The sequence below is a fragment of the Stegostoma tigrinum genome, chromosome 5 (assembly GCF_030684315.1).
Source record: "Stegostoma tigrinum isolate sSteTig4 chromosome 5, sSteTig4.hap1, whole genome shotgun sequence".
NCBI lineage: Eukaryota > Metazoa > Chordata > Chondrichthyes > Orectolobiformes > Stegostomatidae > Stegostoma > Stegostoma tigrinum.
The window spans coordinates 40,520,628-40,539,020 of NC_081358.1; the positions used below are offsets into that span (position 1 = coordinate 40,520,628).

The 18,393-nt window shown below is 40.7% G+C and overlaps 1 protein-coding gene across 1 annotated transcript in view; it reads left to right on the top strand.

The window, feature by feature from the left end:
* The window catches only part of tshz1 (teashirt zinc finger homeobox 1), a 231,851-nt gene extending 214,254 nt beyond the window's left edge, over positions 1-17,597 (top strand). Inside the window, exon 3 of the mRNA XM_048529126.2 lies at positions 13,419-17,597. The gene's annotated coding sequence lies outside the window, so the exon portion shown is untranslated. The remainder of the gene's footprint in view (positions 1-13,418) is intronic.
* Positions 17,598-18,393: the final 796 nt, after the last annotated feature.

Sequence of the window (18,393 nt, forward strand, 5' to 3'; positions counted from 1 at the left end):
GGGGTATGGAACCCCTCGAAAGTTTTCATCCACTGATGCATTACACATTGCTCTTGTACTGCCCTGTAACCCATTTCAATAACATTATTGTCTGTCTGGCTTTGATTGTCACTGTGCTAAGAGGGGAAATGTAACCAAATTCATGACTAAATGCTGACACTTTCAGATGATTACATTTTGACTTTATCAAATGAATAAATACTCTCCATTCTCTCAATCACGGATTGCAACATGTGCTCTAAATCATCGCACTCAAACATAGCAAGACTCATAGTTGGTCTCGATAAATAAATGACTGATCCTCTGCATTATCTATCACCCAAGTCCTTGAGGATTCAAATTATGTATAATACATAGCCCGTGTAATTTATTTATTAAGACAAAATACGAATTTCCTGTGTTGGGGTTTCAAGCACAATTTGTCACACAGCTAAATGATGTACTCTTATTAGTCTCACTCAATTACGAAGTCATCCCTCTGTGTTCTGTATGTTTGTTAATGAACAGAACATTGTCTGTTAGTGTAATAATGATGATGTTGCTGGTGCTGTTCACTAACATTAATGACTACTTCAGATTGCAGTGAGTTTTTTTAGTCACTTGCTAAAATGTGAAAATTATAAATTAACACATCATTGTTTAATGCACATATGCTGGGAGATTGGAGATGGGGGTTGCAGTTTCATATTTTCCTCTATGTGCTTTACTTCAGACAAACTCTATATTACTCAGCATAAGGCTTTCCTGAAGTGAGACCCAGTGTTAATAAAAGATATCAACACAAGAAAATACATGACAGGCTGTCTTTTTTAAAAGCATACTTAGGGGAAAATGTCTTTAAATGTAACTTGTACAATTGTTCCAGCTATTAAGAGATGTATAGAATTTCAAATTAAAGAGATTGCAAAAACAACAATGACTATTACTGATGGTAGATTCCTCCTTGTGATGTAATTCAGTTGCCTTCAAAGATGGCAGTGTCTGTTACAAAGTATTTGTTGGATTAATGCAGGGTCAATTAAACCCTTTGCATATAAAGTTACAAATATTTAACTCTCGCTTCATACTATTTTATGATCAAGTTCAGAAAAATAATAAGCAAACAACCTGCTCATTAAGCCCCTCCCTGACATTTTTTTTGGCACTTGTCTTAAATCTGTGGCTCTTATTAACAGACTGTCTTACCACTGGAAACTGTTTCTCCTTATTTAGTCCATAAAACTCATCATAATTTTGAGCACCTCCATTAAATCTCCCCTAGCAATCTGTGCTCTAAAGAAAACAATCGCAGCTTATCCAGTCTCTCCACATAATTGAGGCCTCTCAACTCTTGTAGTATTCTAGTAAAATCTCCTTGGCACCGAAGATATATTCACGTTTCTCTGACAGAAAGAATCTGTTCTTTGTACACTACTTTATAAGAACAGCATAAGCTGTAGTTGCAAGCATTGAACAATTGCAAATTTGGACCTCACATGCTTTTCAAGGACTTTTATTTTGAGGTACTTGGGAATGCCTAGATAATAAATTGCCCTAGATAATAAAATGTGAGGCTGGATGAACACAGCAGACCAAGCAGCATCTCAGGAGCACAAAAGCTGACGTTTCGGGCCTAGACCCTTCAGCAGAGAGGGGGATGGGGAGAGGGAACTGGAATAAATAGGGAGAGAGGGGGAGGCGGACCGAAGATGGAGAGTAAAGAAGATAGGTGGAGAGAGTGTAGGTGGGGAGGTAGGGAGGGGATAGGTCAGTCAAAGGAAGACGGACAGGTCAAGGAGGTGGGATGAGGTTAGTGGGTAGCTGGGGGTGTGGCTTGGGGTGGGAAGAAGGGATGGGTGAGAGGAAGAACCGGTTAGGGAGGCAGAGACAGGTTGGACTGGTTTTGGGATGCAGTGGGTGGGGGGGAAGAGCTGGGCTGGTTGTGTGGTGCAGTGGGGGGAGGGGACGAACTGGGCTGGTTTAGGGATGCAGTAGGGGAAGGGGAGATTTTGAAACTGGTGAAGTCCACATTGATACCATATGGCTGCAGGGTTCCCAGGCGGAATATGAGTTGCTGTTCCTGCAACCTTCGGGTGGCATCATTGTGGCAGTGCAGGAGGCCCACGATGGACATGTCATCTAAAGAATGGGAGGGGGAGTGGAAATGGTTTGCGACTGGGAGGTGCAGTTGTTTGTTGCGAACTGAGCGGAGGTGCAGAACACCTCCGCTCAGGTGTTCTGCACCTCCGCTCAGTTCGCAACAAACAACTGCACCTCCCAGTCGCAAACCATTTCCACTCCCCCTCCCATTCTTTAGATGACATGTCCATCGTGGGCCTCCTGCACTGCCACAATGATGCCACCCGAAGGTTGCAGGAACAGCAACTCATATTCCGCCTGGGAACCCTGCAGCCATATGGTATCAATGTGGACTTCACCAGTTTCAAAATCTCCCCTTCCCCTACTGCATCCCTAAACCAGCCCAGTTCGTCCCCTCCCCCCACTGCACCACACAACCAGCCCAGCTCTTCCCCCCCACCCACTGCATCCCAAAACCAGTCCAACCTGTCTCTGCCTCCCTAACCGGTTCTTCCTCTCACCCATCCCTTCTTCCCACCCCAAGCCGCACCCCCAGCTACCCACTAACCTCATCCCACCTCCTTGACCTGTCCATCTTCCCTGGACTGACCTATCCCCTCCCTACCTCCCCACCTACTCTCTCCACCTATCTTCTTTACTCTCCATCTTCGGTCCGCCTCCCCCTCTCTCCCTATTTATTCCAGTTCCCTCTCCCCATCCCCCTCTCTGCTGAAGGGTCTAGGCCCGAAACGTCAGCTTTTGTGCTCCTGAGATGCTGCTTGGCCTGCTGTGTTCATCCAGCCTCACATTTTATTATCTTGGAATTATCCAGCATCTGCAGTTCCCATTATCTCTAATAAATTGCCCTGATTGGATTTGGTTTCTTCAGATAGTGAATTGGTAATAGGCTGGCATTAAAGGCCTTAAAGGCCATTTTAAAATCATGTTTGAATAAGTTTACATGAACATTATGCGCAATGATAAAGAAATACTATTCAGAGGGTCCAAATCTGAAAAAAATTTATTATTCCGCATTCTTAACATTCCAACACATTGGCGATCAAATTGTGATGTTGCAGTGGGTCCACAAATCAGTGACATACTTGTTGCCCTTGTACTGTAAGTTACTAAAACACTTGTCATGTATTAATGATGGAGTCATAATGTCTTCATGATATATTAATGGTTAGCAACTTCCAAAGAACTTTAATATTTTTGACATTCAATATTGAGGTAGAAATCAGAGACCTGTTTGCTGGAATGGCTGTTTCTTGAGCTCAATATGTTTAGTGCTGAGAAAAGCACATTAGTTGGCAATACATATTTCCTGCAATGTTTTTGCCACAATCAAACTTACTTCATGTGAGTCAGATAAGAATACAAGAACCTATGGTTTGTCCAACTGCAGCTTAACTTCTGCTTCCTTGTACCTCACCTCTAAGAATGCTCATTGCAGATCCAGGTAGACAGTGTATCTGTGCTTCATTGCTGCACCTTGGGCTGCACCAGCAACTATCACTGTAATACTGCAGCAAAGATGTTGTGCACTCAGGGACACATTTCCAGCCCATAGACTAGACTAGGCTGCTTTTCTAGGCTCTTAGCTGACTGTCACAGGGCTCACTCACTCTGAGCCCACTTGGATTTTTACAGTACCCTGGCCTTGTCTTTGTTCACTTTTCCACCTTGAGCTAGAAGTACCAGGCTCATATTATTAGCGTCTTGCAGTGCCGCTAGGCACAGACACAAAGCCAGGAACAGTGTCATTGTTGTCAAAAGTCCTCAGTCCAGTCAAAGTGATAGTCTTTGCTCAGGGGATCCTGGCACAGTAAGTCAAGGGCAGCCTATAATACCAGTCCAGAGGTTTGGACACAGTCAGTCGCTTAGAGTGGTCAGAGTCTGAATACTCTCCAGAGATGGGGTAAGGAGCCAAGTGTTGGAGAGCCCACCACTATTTCTGCCCTGTTATGGACTGTTTTCCTTCTTGATTGAGAGAGGGGCAGGTATTTTGAAAGATGGAAGTGGGTTTCACCGTAGTCACTTTTAATGCTGGTAGTAAGGTGCCCCAAGTAGACAGTGCAGAGGGCATACAGAGTTAATGGTGCTGGGAGATTGGATGGCTGACAATGAGTGAGGGAAGATATTGATGGTAACATTGAAAGCGGTTCAACATGATCCTTGGTGAGACGTGGGTACAGAGATAGATTGAGTGTGAGCTATTGGAGCGAAAAATGGTGTAACTTATATTGGTGGAGTGGAAAAAGACATTTACCTTCTTCCTAAAGTTCTGTGCATGCCTCAAGAAAGCTGAGACTGTTTTAATCCAGGTTGTGACCTTAGACAAGGTTGGTTATGTCTGCTGTTGTGGCCTCTACAGCTGGTTTTGGGGGAGGAGAGGGCCCTGCATCTGCACCTCATGGCCCAGCAGAACCTCTGGGTCCTGTTCACAATGCAAGCCACCAACATCCCACTGCCTGTCATGTTTGAGACACCTGTCAGCAATTGTACAGGGCAGCTCCAGACTGATGGTGTGGGCCCAGGTGCACAACGGGCTTTTAAAAGTGGCATGGGTACAAGGGATAATGGCCTTTTGGAAGGTATCTGCTCAATGGTGAGTTGTTCTGACTACAGCATGTGGTAAGATGGGGCTAGAATCAGATAAAGTACGCCATAGGGATATGAAGTACGTAGTTAATAAGGTGCAATTAATGAGATATGGTGAAAAATCTTGAAGTGCCTCCTGGAGAGAATCCCTCCAAAAAATCAATGCAACTTGCCGTTAGCCAAAGAAATCTAAGATTTAGCCCGTTGATTTTCACATTGCATACTGGAAGTCTCTCCCTAATGGCATTGTGCATCAACCCACAGCAGATGAACTGCTGTGGTTCAAGAAGGTAGCTCACCACTGACTTCCCAAGGGCAACTGGGGATGGGCAATAAATGCTGGCCACATATCACAAATAAATGGAAAAAAAACCTTCCAGTCCACCTGCCACGTTCTCTTTGATTCTTTGCTAACTTGGATTAAAGATATGCAAATATTTTGAACTTATTTGTTTTCAGTGCTATACTCTCAACTCCCTGTGATGCCCTGTCAACCATTATTCTCTATTCTCCCTAATCCATCTCCCAATCTAGCCCCATTCTCCTATCTGTCAATATTTCATCTAAATTTTGCCCTCCCGCATTTCCAAACCCCTAGAAATCCCCATTAAGCTTTCTTTTCAACTTTGAGTACCCTTTTCAATGCATTTCTAACCAGATTGTTGCCATCAAAACTCTCCTTTCCTGGACTCATGCTTAATAATAATGTCAACCTCTTCCCTTCAGGTAATTTTCTCTACCTCTTTTTTTGTTAAACTGCTGTCATCATTCTCTCCTTCCATAGCTTTCTATCAATCTCTTCCCCAACAACTCTGCTGTATTTCTTGATGATAGATTGTTGTTTCCTTGGCAATGTCTTCCAGCTTTCTGTAAAGCAGTTTGTTAACATTGATGGATGAGAAGAGAGTGAGTATGGAATAAAGAGAGAGTGAGAGCACAAGAGTGAAAAAGACTTGCATTTTTAAGCATCTGTTATAATCCCATGATGTCCAAAGTGCTCCACAGCCAGAGAGGTGTTTTTCTTTTAAAGTCAAGTCACCGATGCGCACAGCAAGGTCCCATAGATAGCAACATGATGCAAAATGAACTTTTAAAGTCAGATGATTGAGAGATAAAATATTGCCCTGAGGATAGCAGGAGAACTCCTTTGTTTTTCTCTCTATGAGGGAGTGCAATGGATTTTTAACATATAACTAAAAGAGCAGGCAGGATCTCAGTTTAACATCACATCTCAAAGGATAATATCTGGGTGTAACAAGATAAATTCTTAAAAAGTAGTTAAGTAATTTGATACAATTTATTCATTATAATTTTGACCAACAAGAGAAGAGCATATTGAAAAGCACTTTCTTTTTGTAAATGCAATGCCCTTTAGAGAATATTAAGGAGATACAAAAAAAACTAATCAATTCCACTGTAATTTTGCCAACATCTAACTATTATTTTATGCATGGGGGGGTCAAAAGTGTATAATATGTTTTACTGTGACATAGATATCTGAAATTATTTCATTGTAACTCAATGATTATTACTAGTAATTGAGTTACCAATGTGGCCAGGTCATCTGTCAACTGGAGTAGACTCCAGCTGCTGGATTGTTTGATGTTAAATTAAGCAAAACTGACCCGAACTGGGCAGAAGATTGTTGAATAACCGTTACTGCAGTTTGTCTATTTTCGATAATATCTCCGCATTTTCCTCTAGAATGTTTAACATAAGCAGTATTACAAAGTTAAAATCTTGGTGGTCCAACTCAGTGTCCATTTGTACAGCTATATGTGAGTGCACAAAACATGATGGTTCATTGTAGGCGTTTCCAGTCAGAGTTATTGGGATGAAATGAATTAGGGAGGCGCAGATGTTGGTAGAGGAGGGAGGCATTAGATTTCTGAGGCATTAGGAAAGGTGGTGTCTGTATAAGCTGGACAGTTCATACCCGAATAGGACTTTTTACAAATCTGTTCATTGGATGTGGGCGTTTTTGGCTGGGCCAGCATTAATTGGCCATTTTATTCACCCTTGAGAATTTGGTTCTGAGCTATAACAAAATATCTTTACAGTTAGATTTTGCTCATATAGTTGGCTAGAATTTAATTTAAATTGGCAGGGAACCTGAGATCATATTCAAGTAGGGCAGATTCAGATCAGGTTCCATACGGAGAATGGGTAGAAACTTAGCATGTAAGTCTAAAGTCAGAGGAGCAAAGGTTAAATTTTGTACCGCACAGGAATTTGGCAGTGTTGAAAGGTATATATATAAATGCATGGTTTATAGCAAGTACAGTTGATATACAGGTAGACATATGGCAACATGGCATCGTTGGTATAATGGCCATTTGACTTAAAGAGGGGCAAAAATAACAGCTCAGCTTCCATGGATATAGAGTTTTTAATCAGTATAGAATTGACATGAAAAAGGTGAGGGTGTGGCATTATTGATTTAAGCGATCAATTACAACTGTGAGGAGGGATAACATACTGAATGAATTGTCAAATGAGGCCATAATAATGTAAAATGAAGCAAAGAACTGGAGATACTGGAGATCTGAAATGAAAATAGAAACTCTACAGGTCTGGTAGCAACTGAGGGAAGAAAACACAGCTAACAGTTCTAACCCAATGACTGGTGTCAAGTCAGGTTCTGATGAGGCCATATGGTTTGAGCTCAGAGACAAAGAAGGGCTGTCACACTGTGAGGAGTGTACTATAGACCGTTAAATATTTGAGGGAGGCAAAGTACAAATGTGTGGGCAAATTTCTGAGTGCAAAAATAACAAGGAAATAATGGTTGGAGTCTTTAACTATTCACATATCAACTGGTGTATGATCAGTGTGAAAGCCACAGAAAGCTCTCTCTAGAGTACATGTTTAGCCAACAGGTAACAAATTCTATGACAGATTTAGATTTAGAAAATGAAGCCAGGCAAATGCATTAAGAAGCATTTGGTGACCATTTTGGAGATAGTGACCATAATATAGTTAGATTTAGCATAATTAGAGAAAAGAACAAAGATAGAAGAGGAGTAAAAACTTTAAATTTGGGTGAAGATAAATTTTAAGAAACTGAAAGGTTATTGGGGAGAGATAGGCTTGATACAGCTACTTTAAAAAAAACCCAGTGTCAAATCAATGGGAGGCATTCAAAAGCAACAATGTGCAGATATGTCCCCACAAAGTAAAAAAGTGGCACTGCCCATAACTGGGAGCCCCTGTTATCCAGAAGCAAGCAGGTTCAGATAAAGCAGAAAATACCTGGGTACGTCTCAAAAAAATGATAATGTAGAAAGCTTAAGATGAGTATAGAAGCTACAGTGGTAACGTAAGAAAGGAAAATTGGAAAGCAAAGGAGGGATATGAAAAATATATTTGCAGCTCAAATCAAGGAAAACCAAATGCTAATTTGTCAATACACTAAAGAGCAAGTGGCTGATGAAGGATGATGTAGAACCTATCTATCGGAAATGTACAGGGGAACTTCTGCATGGATGCAGATTATTTGGCAAGATTAATTTGACTCTGTCGTCACAAAGTGGAGGTATGACACAAACATTCTAGTTGAAGATGAGAAGTGTGAGTAGTAGATAAAATAGGCATAATGCAAGATGAAGTACTGGATATTCTTAAAGGTGTTTAAAATGCCAGGGTAGGATGGATTATATCCCAGATTGTTGAAGAAAGCCGATGAGGAAGTAACAGATAGTCTGAGGATCATTACAGGTGACATATTAGAGGCCTGGAGGTCTGCAAATGTTGTAATATTATTCAAATAGGGTGTGAATGATAGGCCTAATGTTTAAAGGTGGGTCAGTAAACAAATTATGAGAATCAATTCCAAGAGACAGGATAGACTGTTAGAAAGGCATCAACTTACAGGGGAAGTCATATGTTAATTGATTTCTTTTGAGGAAGAAAAAGAGGATTACTGAGGATAAAGCAGTAGATGTCAACTACATAGATTTCCGTAAGGCATTTGACAAGGTGCCACATCGTGGACTGGTCAGAAACATAAAAGCTTAAGGCATAGAGGGATTGTGGTAAGTTGGAAGCTTAATTGTCTGAGTGACAGAAGCAAAAGAGTAATGGCTGATGGATGTTTCTGCAAAGGGAAGGTGACTTCCTGTGGTGTTACATAGCACTCAGTGTTGGCTTCCTTGCTGTTAGATGTATAAATTGATGACCTGGGCTTAAATGTGGGAAACATAATTAACAAATTTGTAGATGACACAAAAATAGCCATGTAGTTAATACTGACAAAGATAGCTGTTGACTCCAGAACATCAATAGTTTGGCTGATGAGGTAGAAGAGTGCTGAATAGAATTCAGTCCTCAGGAGTGTGAGATAATGGATTTGATGTGGAGGTGCTGGTGTTGGACTGGGGTGGCAAAGGTCAGAAATCACATGACACCAGGTTCTAGACCAGCAGGTTTATTTGAAAGCACAAGGCTCCAAAAGACAGTAACCTAATCAATCTGGGAAGGGCAAACCAACTGGAAGATACATAATAAATGGAGGGATTAAAGGAAATCAGAAACATTTGAGTGCATGTACAAATGTGCTTGAAGACGACAGGACAGATCAACAAGCTGGTAAAGAAAGCACATGAATGGCTCCCTTTATTAGACGAGGTATAGAATATAAAAACAGGACTAAAATGCTGGGGCTGTACAAAACACAGGTTAGGCCACAGTTGAAATTTTGTGTACATTTCTAGTCACCACATTACAAAAAAGTCTGAGGAGATTTACAAGAATGTTACTCAGTCCTGAAGCATGCAACTGTGAAGAAAGATTGGATAGACATTAGAAGAGAGGAGCAAGAAGGGTGAGTTAATTAGAGTGTACAAAATTAGGAGGGGCCTAAGTAGAATAGATAGGGAAAAATCTATTCCCCTAGCAGAAAAGACAATTATCTGGGGACACAGCTTTAGGATTATTGTTGGAAGGATTAGAGGAGACAATGAGGACAGTTTTTTTTTACCCAGAAGGTGTCTGGAATTCACTGTCCAGTTTGATGTTGGAGGCAGAAACCCTCAATTTGTTTAAAAGATACACAATCTGCAACTGAAGTTCTGCAAATTGGAAGGCTATGGATTGGTTACAGAAAGGTGTCATTAGAATGGGCAGCTATCTTTTATCTCAACCAGTGCAGACAAAGTGGGCTGAATGGTTTTTTCTGTGCTGTAACTTTCCAATGGTTCTCATTTTCAAAATACTTTACTGCCATCCTGCAAATGTTGTCACTGTTGCAATGTTGGAATGCAGGAAAGGAATGCAGACTGATCCCTGTGATGGCAGAATTTTCCTTTAACAATTGAGGAGCAAGGGCCTGTATTGTCTTGAATTTAGAAGAATGACAGGTGATGAATATTGAAGTGTTCAAAAGTCATAGAGGCTGGACAAGGTAGATGCAGGAAGGCTATTTCCTTGGCTCAAGTATCCAGAACCAAGAAACACAGTCTCAGAATATGAAGGGTCTAGGCCCGAAACGTCAGCTTTTGTGCTCCTGAGATGCTGCTTGGCCTGCTGTGTTCATCCAGCCTCACATTTTATTATCTTGGAATCTCCAGCATCTGCAGTTCCCATTATCTCAGAATAAGAGGTAGTTTACTGAGAATTGAGATGAGGAGGAATTTCTTCACCCAGTAAAAAGAACACAGAAGAGTACAGCAGAGGAACAGGTCTTTCATCTCTGCTGGGTATTGATTCTTTGGAATTCTCTACTACAGAGTGGTATGGATGCTCAGTCAGAGTATACTTAAAATATATTTCTCGGTGTTAAATATTTCAAGGGATATGGGGATATTACAGGAAAATGGCATTTAGTGTGAAGACTAGCCATAATCTAAAAGAAAGTGTGTATAGGAATTGTCAACAGGAATAGTGCCAGATGACTGGAGGATAGCAAATGTGATTCCCCTGTTCAAGAAGGGGAGTAGAGACAACCCTGGTAATTATAGACCGGTGAGCCTTACCTCAGATGTTGGTAAAGTGTTGGAAAAGGTTATAAGGGATAGGATTTATAATCATCTAGAAAAGAATAAATTGATCAGGGATAATCAGCATAGTTTTGTGAAGGGAAGGTCATGCCTCACAAACCTTATTGAGTTCTTTGAGAAGGTGACCAAACAGGTAGATGAGAGTAAACCGGTTGATGTGGTGTATATGGATTTCAGCAAGGCGTTTGATGAGGTTCCCCACAATAGGCTATTGTAAAAAATGCGGAGGAATGGAATTGTGGGAGATATAGCAGTTTGGATCGGAAATTGGCTTGCTGAAAGAAGACAGAGGGTGGTAGTTGATGGGAAATACTCGTCCTGGAGACCAGTTACTAGTGGTGTACCGCAAGGGTCGGTGTTGGGTCCACTGCTGTTTGTCATTTTTATAAATGATTTGGATAAGGGCATAGAAGGATGCGTTAGTAAATTTGCAGACGACACTAAGGTCGGTGGAGTTGTGGATAGTGACAAAGGATGCTGTAGGTTGCAGAGAGACATAGATAAGCTGCAGAGCCGGGCTGAGAGGTGGCAAATGGAGTTTAACGCAGACAAGTGTGAGGTGATGCACTTTGGTAGGAGTAACCAGAAGGCAAAGTACAGGGCTAATGGTAAGATTCTTAGTAGTGTAGATGAGCAGAGAGATCTCGGTGTCCATGTACACAGATCCTTGAAAGTTGCCACCCAGGTTGACAGGGCTGTTAAGAAGGCATACAGTGTTTTAGCTTTTATTAATAGAGGGATCGAGTTCCAGAACCAAGAGGTTATGGTGAAGCTGTACAAAACTCTAGTGTGGCCGCACTTGGAGTATTGCGTACAGTTCTGGTCACCGCATTATAAGAAGGATGTGGAAGCTTTGGAAAGGGTGTAGAGGAGATTTACTAGGATGTTGCCTGGTATGGAGGGAAGGTCTTACGAGGAAAGGCTGAGGGACTTGAGGCTGTTTTCATTAGAGAGAAGAAGGTTGAGAGGTGACTTAATTGAAACATATAAAATAATCAGAGGGTTAGATAGGGTGGATAGGGAGAGCCTTTTTACTAGGATGGTGACGGCGAGCACGAGGGGGCATAGCTTTAAATTGAGGGGTGAAAGATATAGGACAGATGTCAGAGGTGGTTTCTTTACCCAGAGAGTAGTAAGGGAATGGAATGCTTTGCCTGCAATGGTAGTAGATTCGCCAACTTTAGATACATTTAAGTCGTCATTGGATAAGCATATGGACGTACATGGAATAGTGTAGGTTAGATGGGCTTGAGATCGGTATGACAGGTCGGCACAACATCGAGGGCTGAAGGGCCTGTACTGTGCTGTAATGTTCTATGTTCTAATGATAGAGTAGGCGCAAGGAGCTGAATGGCCCCTTCCTGCTCCTGTTTCTTATGAAACCATGGCAACCAGTTTACATGCAGCAAGCTCATATACAAAACTGCTATAGATCAGGACATAGAGAAGAACTCCCAACTCTTCAGAATGATGCCAGCTGATCCCTTAACTTGACCCACATGGTAAATTGGGCCTCAATCCTTCGAAGAAGACACATTCAAAAGTGCAGCACTCTCTCTCATTATCACACATAAGTCTCAGCCTGGTTTTTGTAGCCGAGTCTGTAGCTGAGACTTGAACCCATGACCTTCTGCCTCAAAGCTAGAAATAGGAAGGATATTTCCACTAGCAAGTGAAACTAGAACATGAGGGCATAGCCTCAAAATTAAGGGGAGCAGATTTTAGACTAAATTGAGGAAGAACTTCTTCACCCAAAGAGTTGTGAATCTGAGGAATTCCTTGTCCTGTGATGTAGCTGAGTCTTCTTCATTAAATATTTTTAAAGCTAAGATAGATCATTTTTTTTGATCAGTAAAGGAATTGAGGGTTATGGTGAGAGGGTGGGTAAGTGGAGCTGAGTCCATGAAAAGGTCAGCCATTATCTTATTGAATGGCACAGCAGACTCTAAGGGACAGATGGCCCTACTCCTGCTCTTGGTTCTTATGATCTTATGTTCTAAAGACAAGCATGTCCATGGCGATGTGGCTGATGCCTGTGAATAGAATTGACACGGTTTAGGACAAGTTTGTATAGGAATTCACTATTGGCTGCTCTCATCTGTGAGTGTGTAGGTAATTAGAAAAATAACAATGGGCAGAGACTAAAGAACAATTTGTTACTTGTTCAGAGAGGGGGTGCTTACACGCAGAATAGGGGAAGAGAATAACCTTTAAAAATGGTACTTTTGCACAAACTAGTTAATGTTCTTGTGAAATGAGAACTGACAAATTATATCACATTGCTCATGAAATATGGAGCAATATGGGAACATTTGCAGGCCATTTAACCCCTCAAACCTGTGGCATGTATCACTCATTAAAATCATGACTTAAATCCATATACCTGTCTTCTAAAGCTGTACCGTACCATTAATGCCCTTGCAGGCTAGACCTCTAAATACACAGTGCTCTGCAACATAAAAAGAATAGAGGAAGTGCACTTCAGTCTTTAGTTAGATAAACATATGACAGTGCAGTAATTTAATTGTCTTCAGGAAATGCATGTTCCATGATGTAAAATAATCAGTGCTTAATTCAGACACAAACTGAGCGATTGCTGGAAGTGTAAGTTACTCACTTTAATAGCATCACCTGGGAACTGTCTAGTAGTTGAAAAAAAAAACAAACTTTGAAAGTTTATTCTTTTTCTTTGATGCAGTTCTTTTGTGTGATAGGTTTCTGATTATAATGTTTTCTTCGTTTGATTTTGTCTTCATACAGGGGGGAGAAGAAGTGAAAAGAGCTGTTCTGAGATTTTGCCCACATTATGGCCTGTCCTCCGGATGTCCTCTGCTCGGCCCCCAGTCGTGCATCACTCTTTTTGTCACATTGAACTCCATATGCACCTACCCTAGAGAATGCTTCGACTCCAGCAATTCTTCTTCATTCTCACTAACAATTTGGTAATGAAATATTGATTTTTAGTTAGATTCATATTGATACTATTAGGTTTGCATTGATAAATCATTCGGGCCTCCTGTGTGAGCAGATAGAAGGCACTGCACTGAACCCTGGAGATTACATCCAAGTACACTGATGTGTTAATTTGATGGATTTTTTGCCATCAAAGGAGCAGGGGTGGGTGGAGGGGAGGAGGGGTGGTTGGAAAAATAGGAAGACCTTCATTTTTTTCCCCATGCTTTCATCTTGAAGATTTTTTTCACTGAGAAGCACCTAACTGAGAAATTCATTGCTGGTGAACAGGCTGCTCAGCTGCATGGACATGCAAATATTTCATGAGCTACCAAGGTAGCTGCTAATTGGATCAGAGTGCAAGAGATGGGCATGAGGGAGAAAGAACATGTTGCTCATAGCTCACATCAACTCTGGACTCTTTGCTTGCGGTTATGATCTCAGGGGCTTAGTTTGATCCTGACACTCCAGCAGACAAAGGCGAAAAAAAATCCCACCAAGGTCTATTCTGTACGAGGGACCTTCAGACTGTCAGTTTCCATTGCACAATACACGTACTGGTCAAGCAGCTCGACTGAAGCCAGTGTTACACCACTTTGCAGGGTTGACTACAAAATGAATGCTCCAGAGCTGTAAATAGTCGATTAACAGACTCCTTACATTTCAGCGAGGGGACTCTTGGTGATGGGATATTTTATATTGTAAGATATCTGAGCAGATGGACAAAACTGGCTGCTTTGTCTCCCTCCAGTCAGCAATTCCCATTGGGTTTGCTATCCAAAAGGACACTCTGCAAATCTTCATTACCAGAATATGGTGCAAGCCTACATAAGTATGGTTTTAATTAACACTTTAGGGGAGCACAACATTTTACTGTCCATGTTTAAGCACAGTAGACAGCAGAAGCAGTGGGTTGGAGTGGGGACAATGGTGGGTTATGAGATCCAGTGCATCATAATGCAGTGCACATTTAAAACAGACTAGTCCTAAAGTATGCTGATGTGTCCTGCTTCAATCCATTTCATGTTCAACACTGCTCTGTCAAACCATCGATCTTGTGCTGTGCTAGGACATGAAGATAAATCCAATTGATGATTTATGGTACTAAATTTATGAATAATACATTTTTGAAGTAGGGAGGTGGTGTCGGGATAATAAACAGGACTGCTGAGTTGACATGACTGCAGATATGTGGCTAAAGAGATTTCTTAGCTGGTAGCCCTGTGATGCCAGTTGAGTGCTGGTATGGCACATCCCCTTCCAACACTGGGACCAACTCATAGTCTGTATCTAGATGTAGCAATAGTACATCTGTTACCCAGTCCTAACCACGCTTTCCTTTGTGTGATTTTCTATATAGAAAGTTGTGTTAAAGTGTGCTGATGAGACAACATGGATATTAAAATGAGTGCCTCGATGTTCCTAGATTCTGAGGATTTAAGAAATTGTTGGTAAATACACTGAATGTGGAATTATTAAAGCCAACCTGAATTATGTTGTTATTGGGGATCCAAAAGTAATTTGGGCCAGAAGGACACTTGGTAGAATGGTCCAGGGTAACTTGGGGTCATCACATCAAATTGAATGCCAATTTAAAAAAAAGTGAAACATGTCTGTTCAGACCCCAGGGCAACAATTCTGCATATGTTCCAGCCAATATGTGGCTGTGTTGGAACAGTGACAGTTTTCTGTCAATATTAAGGGAAGGGGTACCTCATTAACACTGTTCACCTGCCCGGAGCTAAACTGGGGAAATAACATTTATAGTTTCCCCCCAAGGTGTCGATTCATCCTCTTGCCGAATGTAATAGCAATTGGTCAACATTTCTTCATAACTCACATAGGAAGGCTCCCTAGCAATGTACACAGGCTTTTAGTAGAAAGGGAAGACGGCAGAACCGTCAAACATTTCAGGCGTACCATTCTGGGGTAATGAAGCATGGCAGCAAAATATACCTGTACAACACTTGATAAAGATGAGCTGACACACTAGTCCAAATAGGTTCTTTTGTGTGCCTGCATGCGTCTATCCATCAAGGCTTTAGCTGGGATATGCAGGCAGCAATAATAGTACCAACTGGCAGGAGTCATAAGGGAAGAGGAAGATGTCAATTAAAACATTCTCTGTACATCATTGTAATTGAATCAAAATTGTTACCCTGACTCATTTTTCTTTCGAGTCAATGGTTTTTACACAAGTGTAAACTCATTTCATTATTTGTCTGTTTAATCAGATGACTCAAAGAGAAAATTTGTTTCTCTGCCCCTGATATCCAGGCATCTGGCAATCCCAATGTCATGCATGTGATAACAGTCCTGGCCAGCAGATTGGAACCAGTCATGTGTCTGCTCTTTGACATGACCAATATCACTTTGATATTAAAACCAACTGGTTCACATGAAAAAGTTTATATTAGTGCAATGTCAGAATCAGGACTGGAGGAATTTAACATGTTAAAGCCACGTTTAATAGGTTCTTGTAGTAGCCCTGACACACCTTGCAAACAGACTACTAAACAAAAAATAATAATGTGAAATTTATTTCCGAGGTCAACTTGCATCATTCTGCAATGCAGTATGATTAACTATGCCATGCATTATCTGCAATTTCTAACAGATTTGCAGAAGTGTCCTCTCAGTGAGAAACACAATTAGCTACTCCATATTATTTTTTTGAGAGGTGGGTATCAGTAACTCACTCGGGGACTACACCGCTTGATGGATATGTTTTCTTAAGTTTCAGTTGATCTGTTTTCACTTTAAGGCTCAATGTGTGGCGGTGAGTCCCATTTTTTTCTACGAAGGCATGTTGTATATTTGCATTCCAGATACTGACAATAGCAGAACATAACAGTATCTGCTGTACATAGATTGAAGTACAATATGTGTTTCCTTACTTGATTTTTTTTTAAAGTCAAAAAATTTAGTGTTGCACTGCCACCTTTTTGGGAAGACTGTACATATATAAATATATATACATATGTGTAATATATTGAGCCATGATAACTTAAAACATTGATTGTAGATTCTTCTGTGTTTGCTGGGATCCTTTATTATTTTGTTTCTAGTCTCTATGGTCTCTCATTGATAGTCATACACTTTACTGTTTTCTGTTATTCAAAGTCTTTTTGTGCCAGAAATGCCCTTTTGACCACCAAATCTTTTAAAAAATGTTTGGATAAATGATGGCGAAAATAGGGAGTAAAACTTTGTATGGAAAATCTTCTTTTCTGCATTTCCATCCATTTGTCATATCAATGGTTGCAATTGATCGGCGCATCCTTGCTTCTTTGGCTTAATGACTGCTTTGTAAGGTTTCACCCTTGATCCACTTTAAACTTTTCTCTGGAGTTGTGAGGGCAACTCCTCTTTTCATTAATTTTCAAGCCAACTTGGACTGCACTTCTCTGAAGGTGGTGATGCGTGTAGAAGGTGGATGCGTTTTAACAACTGGTGCACTTATTTACGAAAAAAAAGAAAAAAATCATTTGTATGATAAAAATATATATTTAGATTTTCCAAGCACAACTCTGATAAAAATAAAAAAATGGCTCTTTTTATGTTTCATAAAGATGTTACTACCATTATGGATCTTTTTTGCTACAACAGGTTAAATAAACTCCGTAATGATATCTAAGTCACTGTGAATTGTTCTTTGTGCCTTGAAGCCAGTGAGTGGGTAAATGTCAGAATATCCCATGCAGTTCTTTGAAATGTCAAGTCAAACTCCTAAATGGTGTGGTTGTAGGCTGTCTCTGATGCCGCAAACATGCTCAAATGACTCCTGTCACTTTTATTTTAATGATGTGTGGATTTTGCACTGGTCCCTGTAATGGATGGTAGATACATCTTTAATACCAAGTATCAGTACATTCAAGCTCAATCTCCTTCAATTTTATTTGAATGTAATAAGCTCACTCATTGTGTCATCTAGAGATTCTTTTGATGTCTGGAAGGTGGAGACCAGTTGCTATTTCAAAGCGTATTGCGTACTGGGGATAAAAATTCCATTATTGTTCCCTTTTTCACTTTTAAAAGAATTAAAAGACTGTACTTGATTTTGTCAGCTTCTTATTACTCGCAATATTTCCTGTGTTTATCAATTCTTATTGCATTTTTTAAAATAAGCAAATAGAAACAATGTAGAATTCTCCAGCTGAAAAGTGTGCCACTCAACCCATTGTGGTGGTGCCATTGGAACTCTCTCATTAGTGCTTTATGTTTTTTATCCATGAGATTTGAGCATTGCTGGTAATGCCAGTATTCATTGCCCTTTCTCTAACTGCCCTGGAGAAGTGCCTTCTTGAACTGCTGCAGTCCTTGAGTGTAGATACACCGATGGTGTTAGGAAGTGAGTTCATGATTTTGACCCAGCTACAGTGGAGAACTCTTCAGTTCTTTCCCTGTAGTCCTGCAACTTTATTCCCTTGAAGTGCTTATTCAAATCCCTTTGGAGGTTACCATGAAATATGCTTCCTCCACCCTTTCAGTCAGTATATTGCAGGTGAGAAGAATTCTCTCTGTAAAAATATTCCCTCATTACACTTTGATTCTGAAGTTGCTGTACAAATATATCTCTTTTCTTTCACACTGTTGTTATCTTTAAACTTGGCTATTCCAACGCATACTAGTGACTGTCTCTCATTCTATACTCTAAAAACTTGGGCATACCTTGAACTATGTTGGGCTACATACTAACCAGCTCTCTTTTCCATTTAACTATGACCATGTTTGTTTACATTAGGGAGCCAGTTAGCTCAGTTGGCTGGCTAGCTGGTTTGCA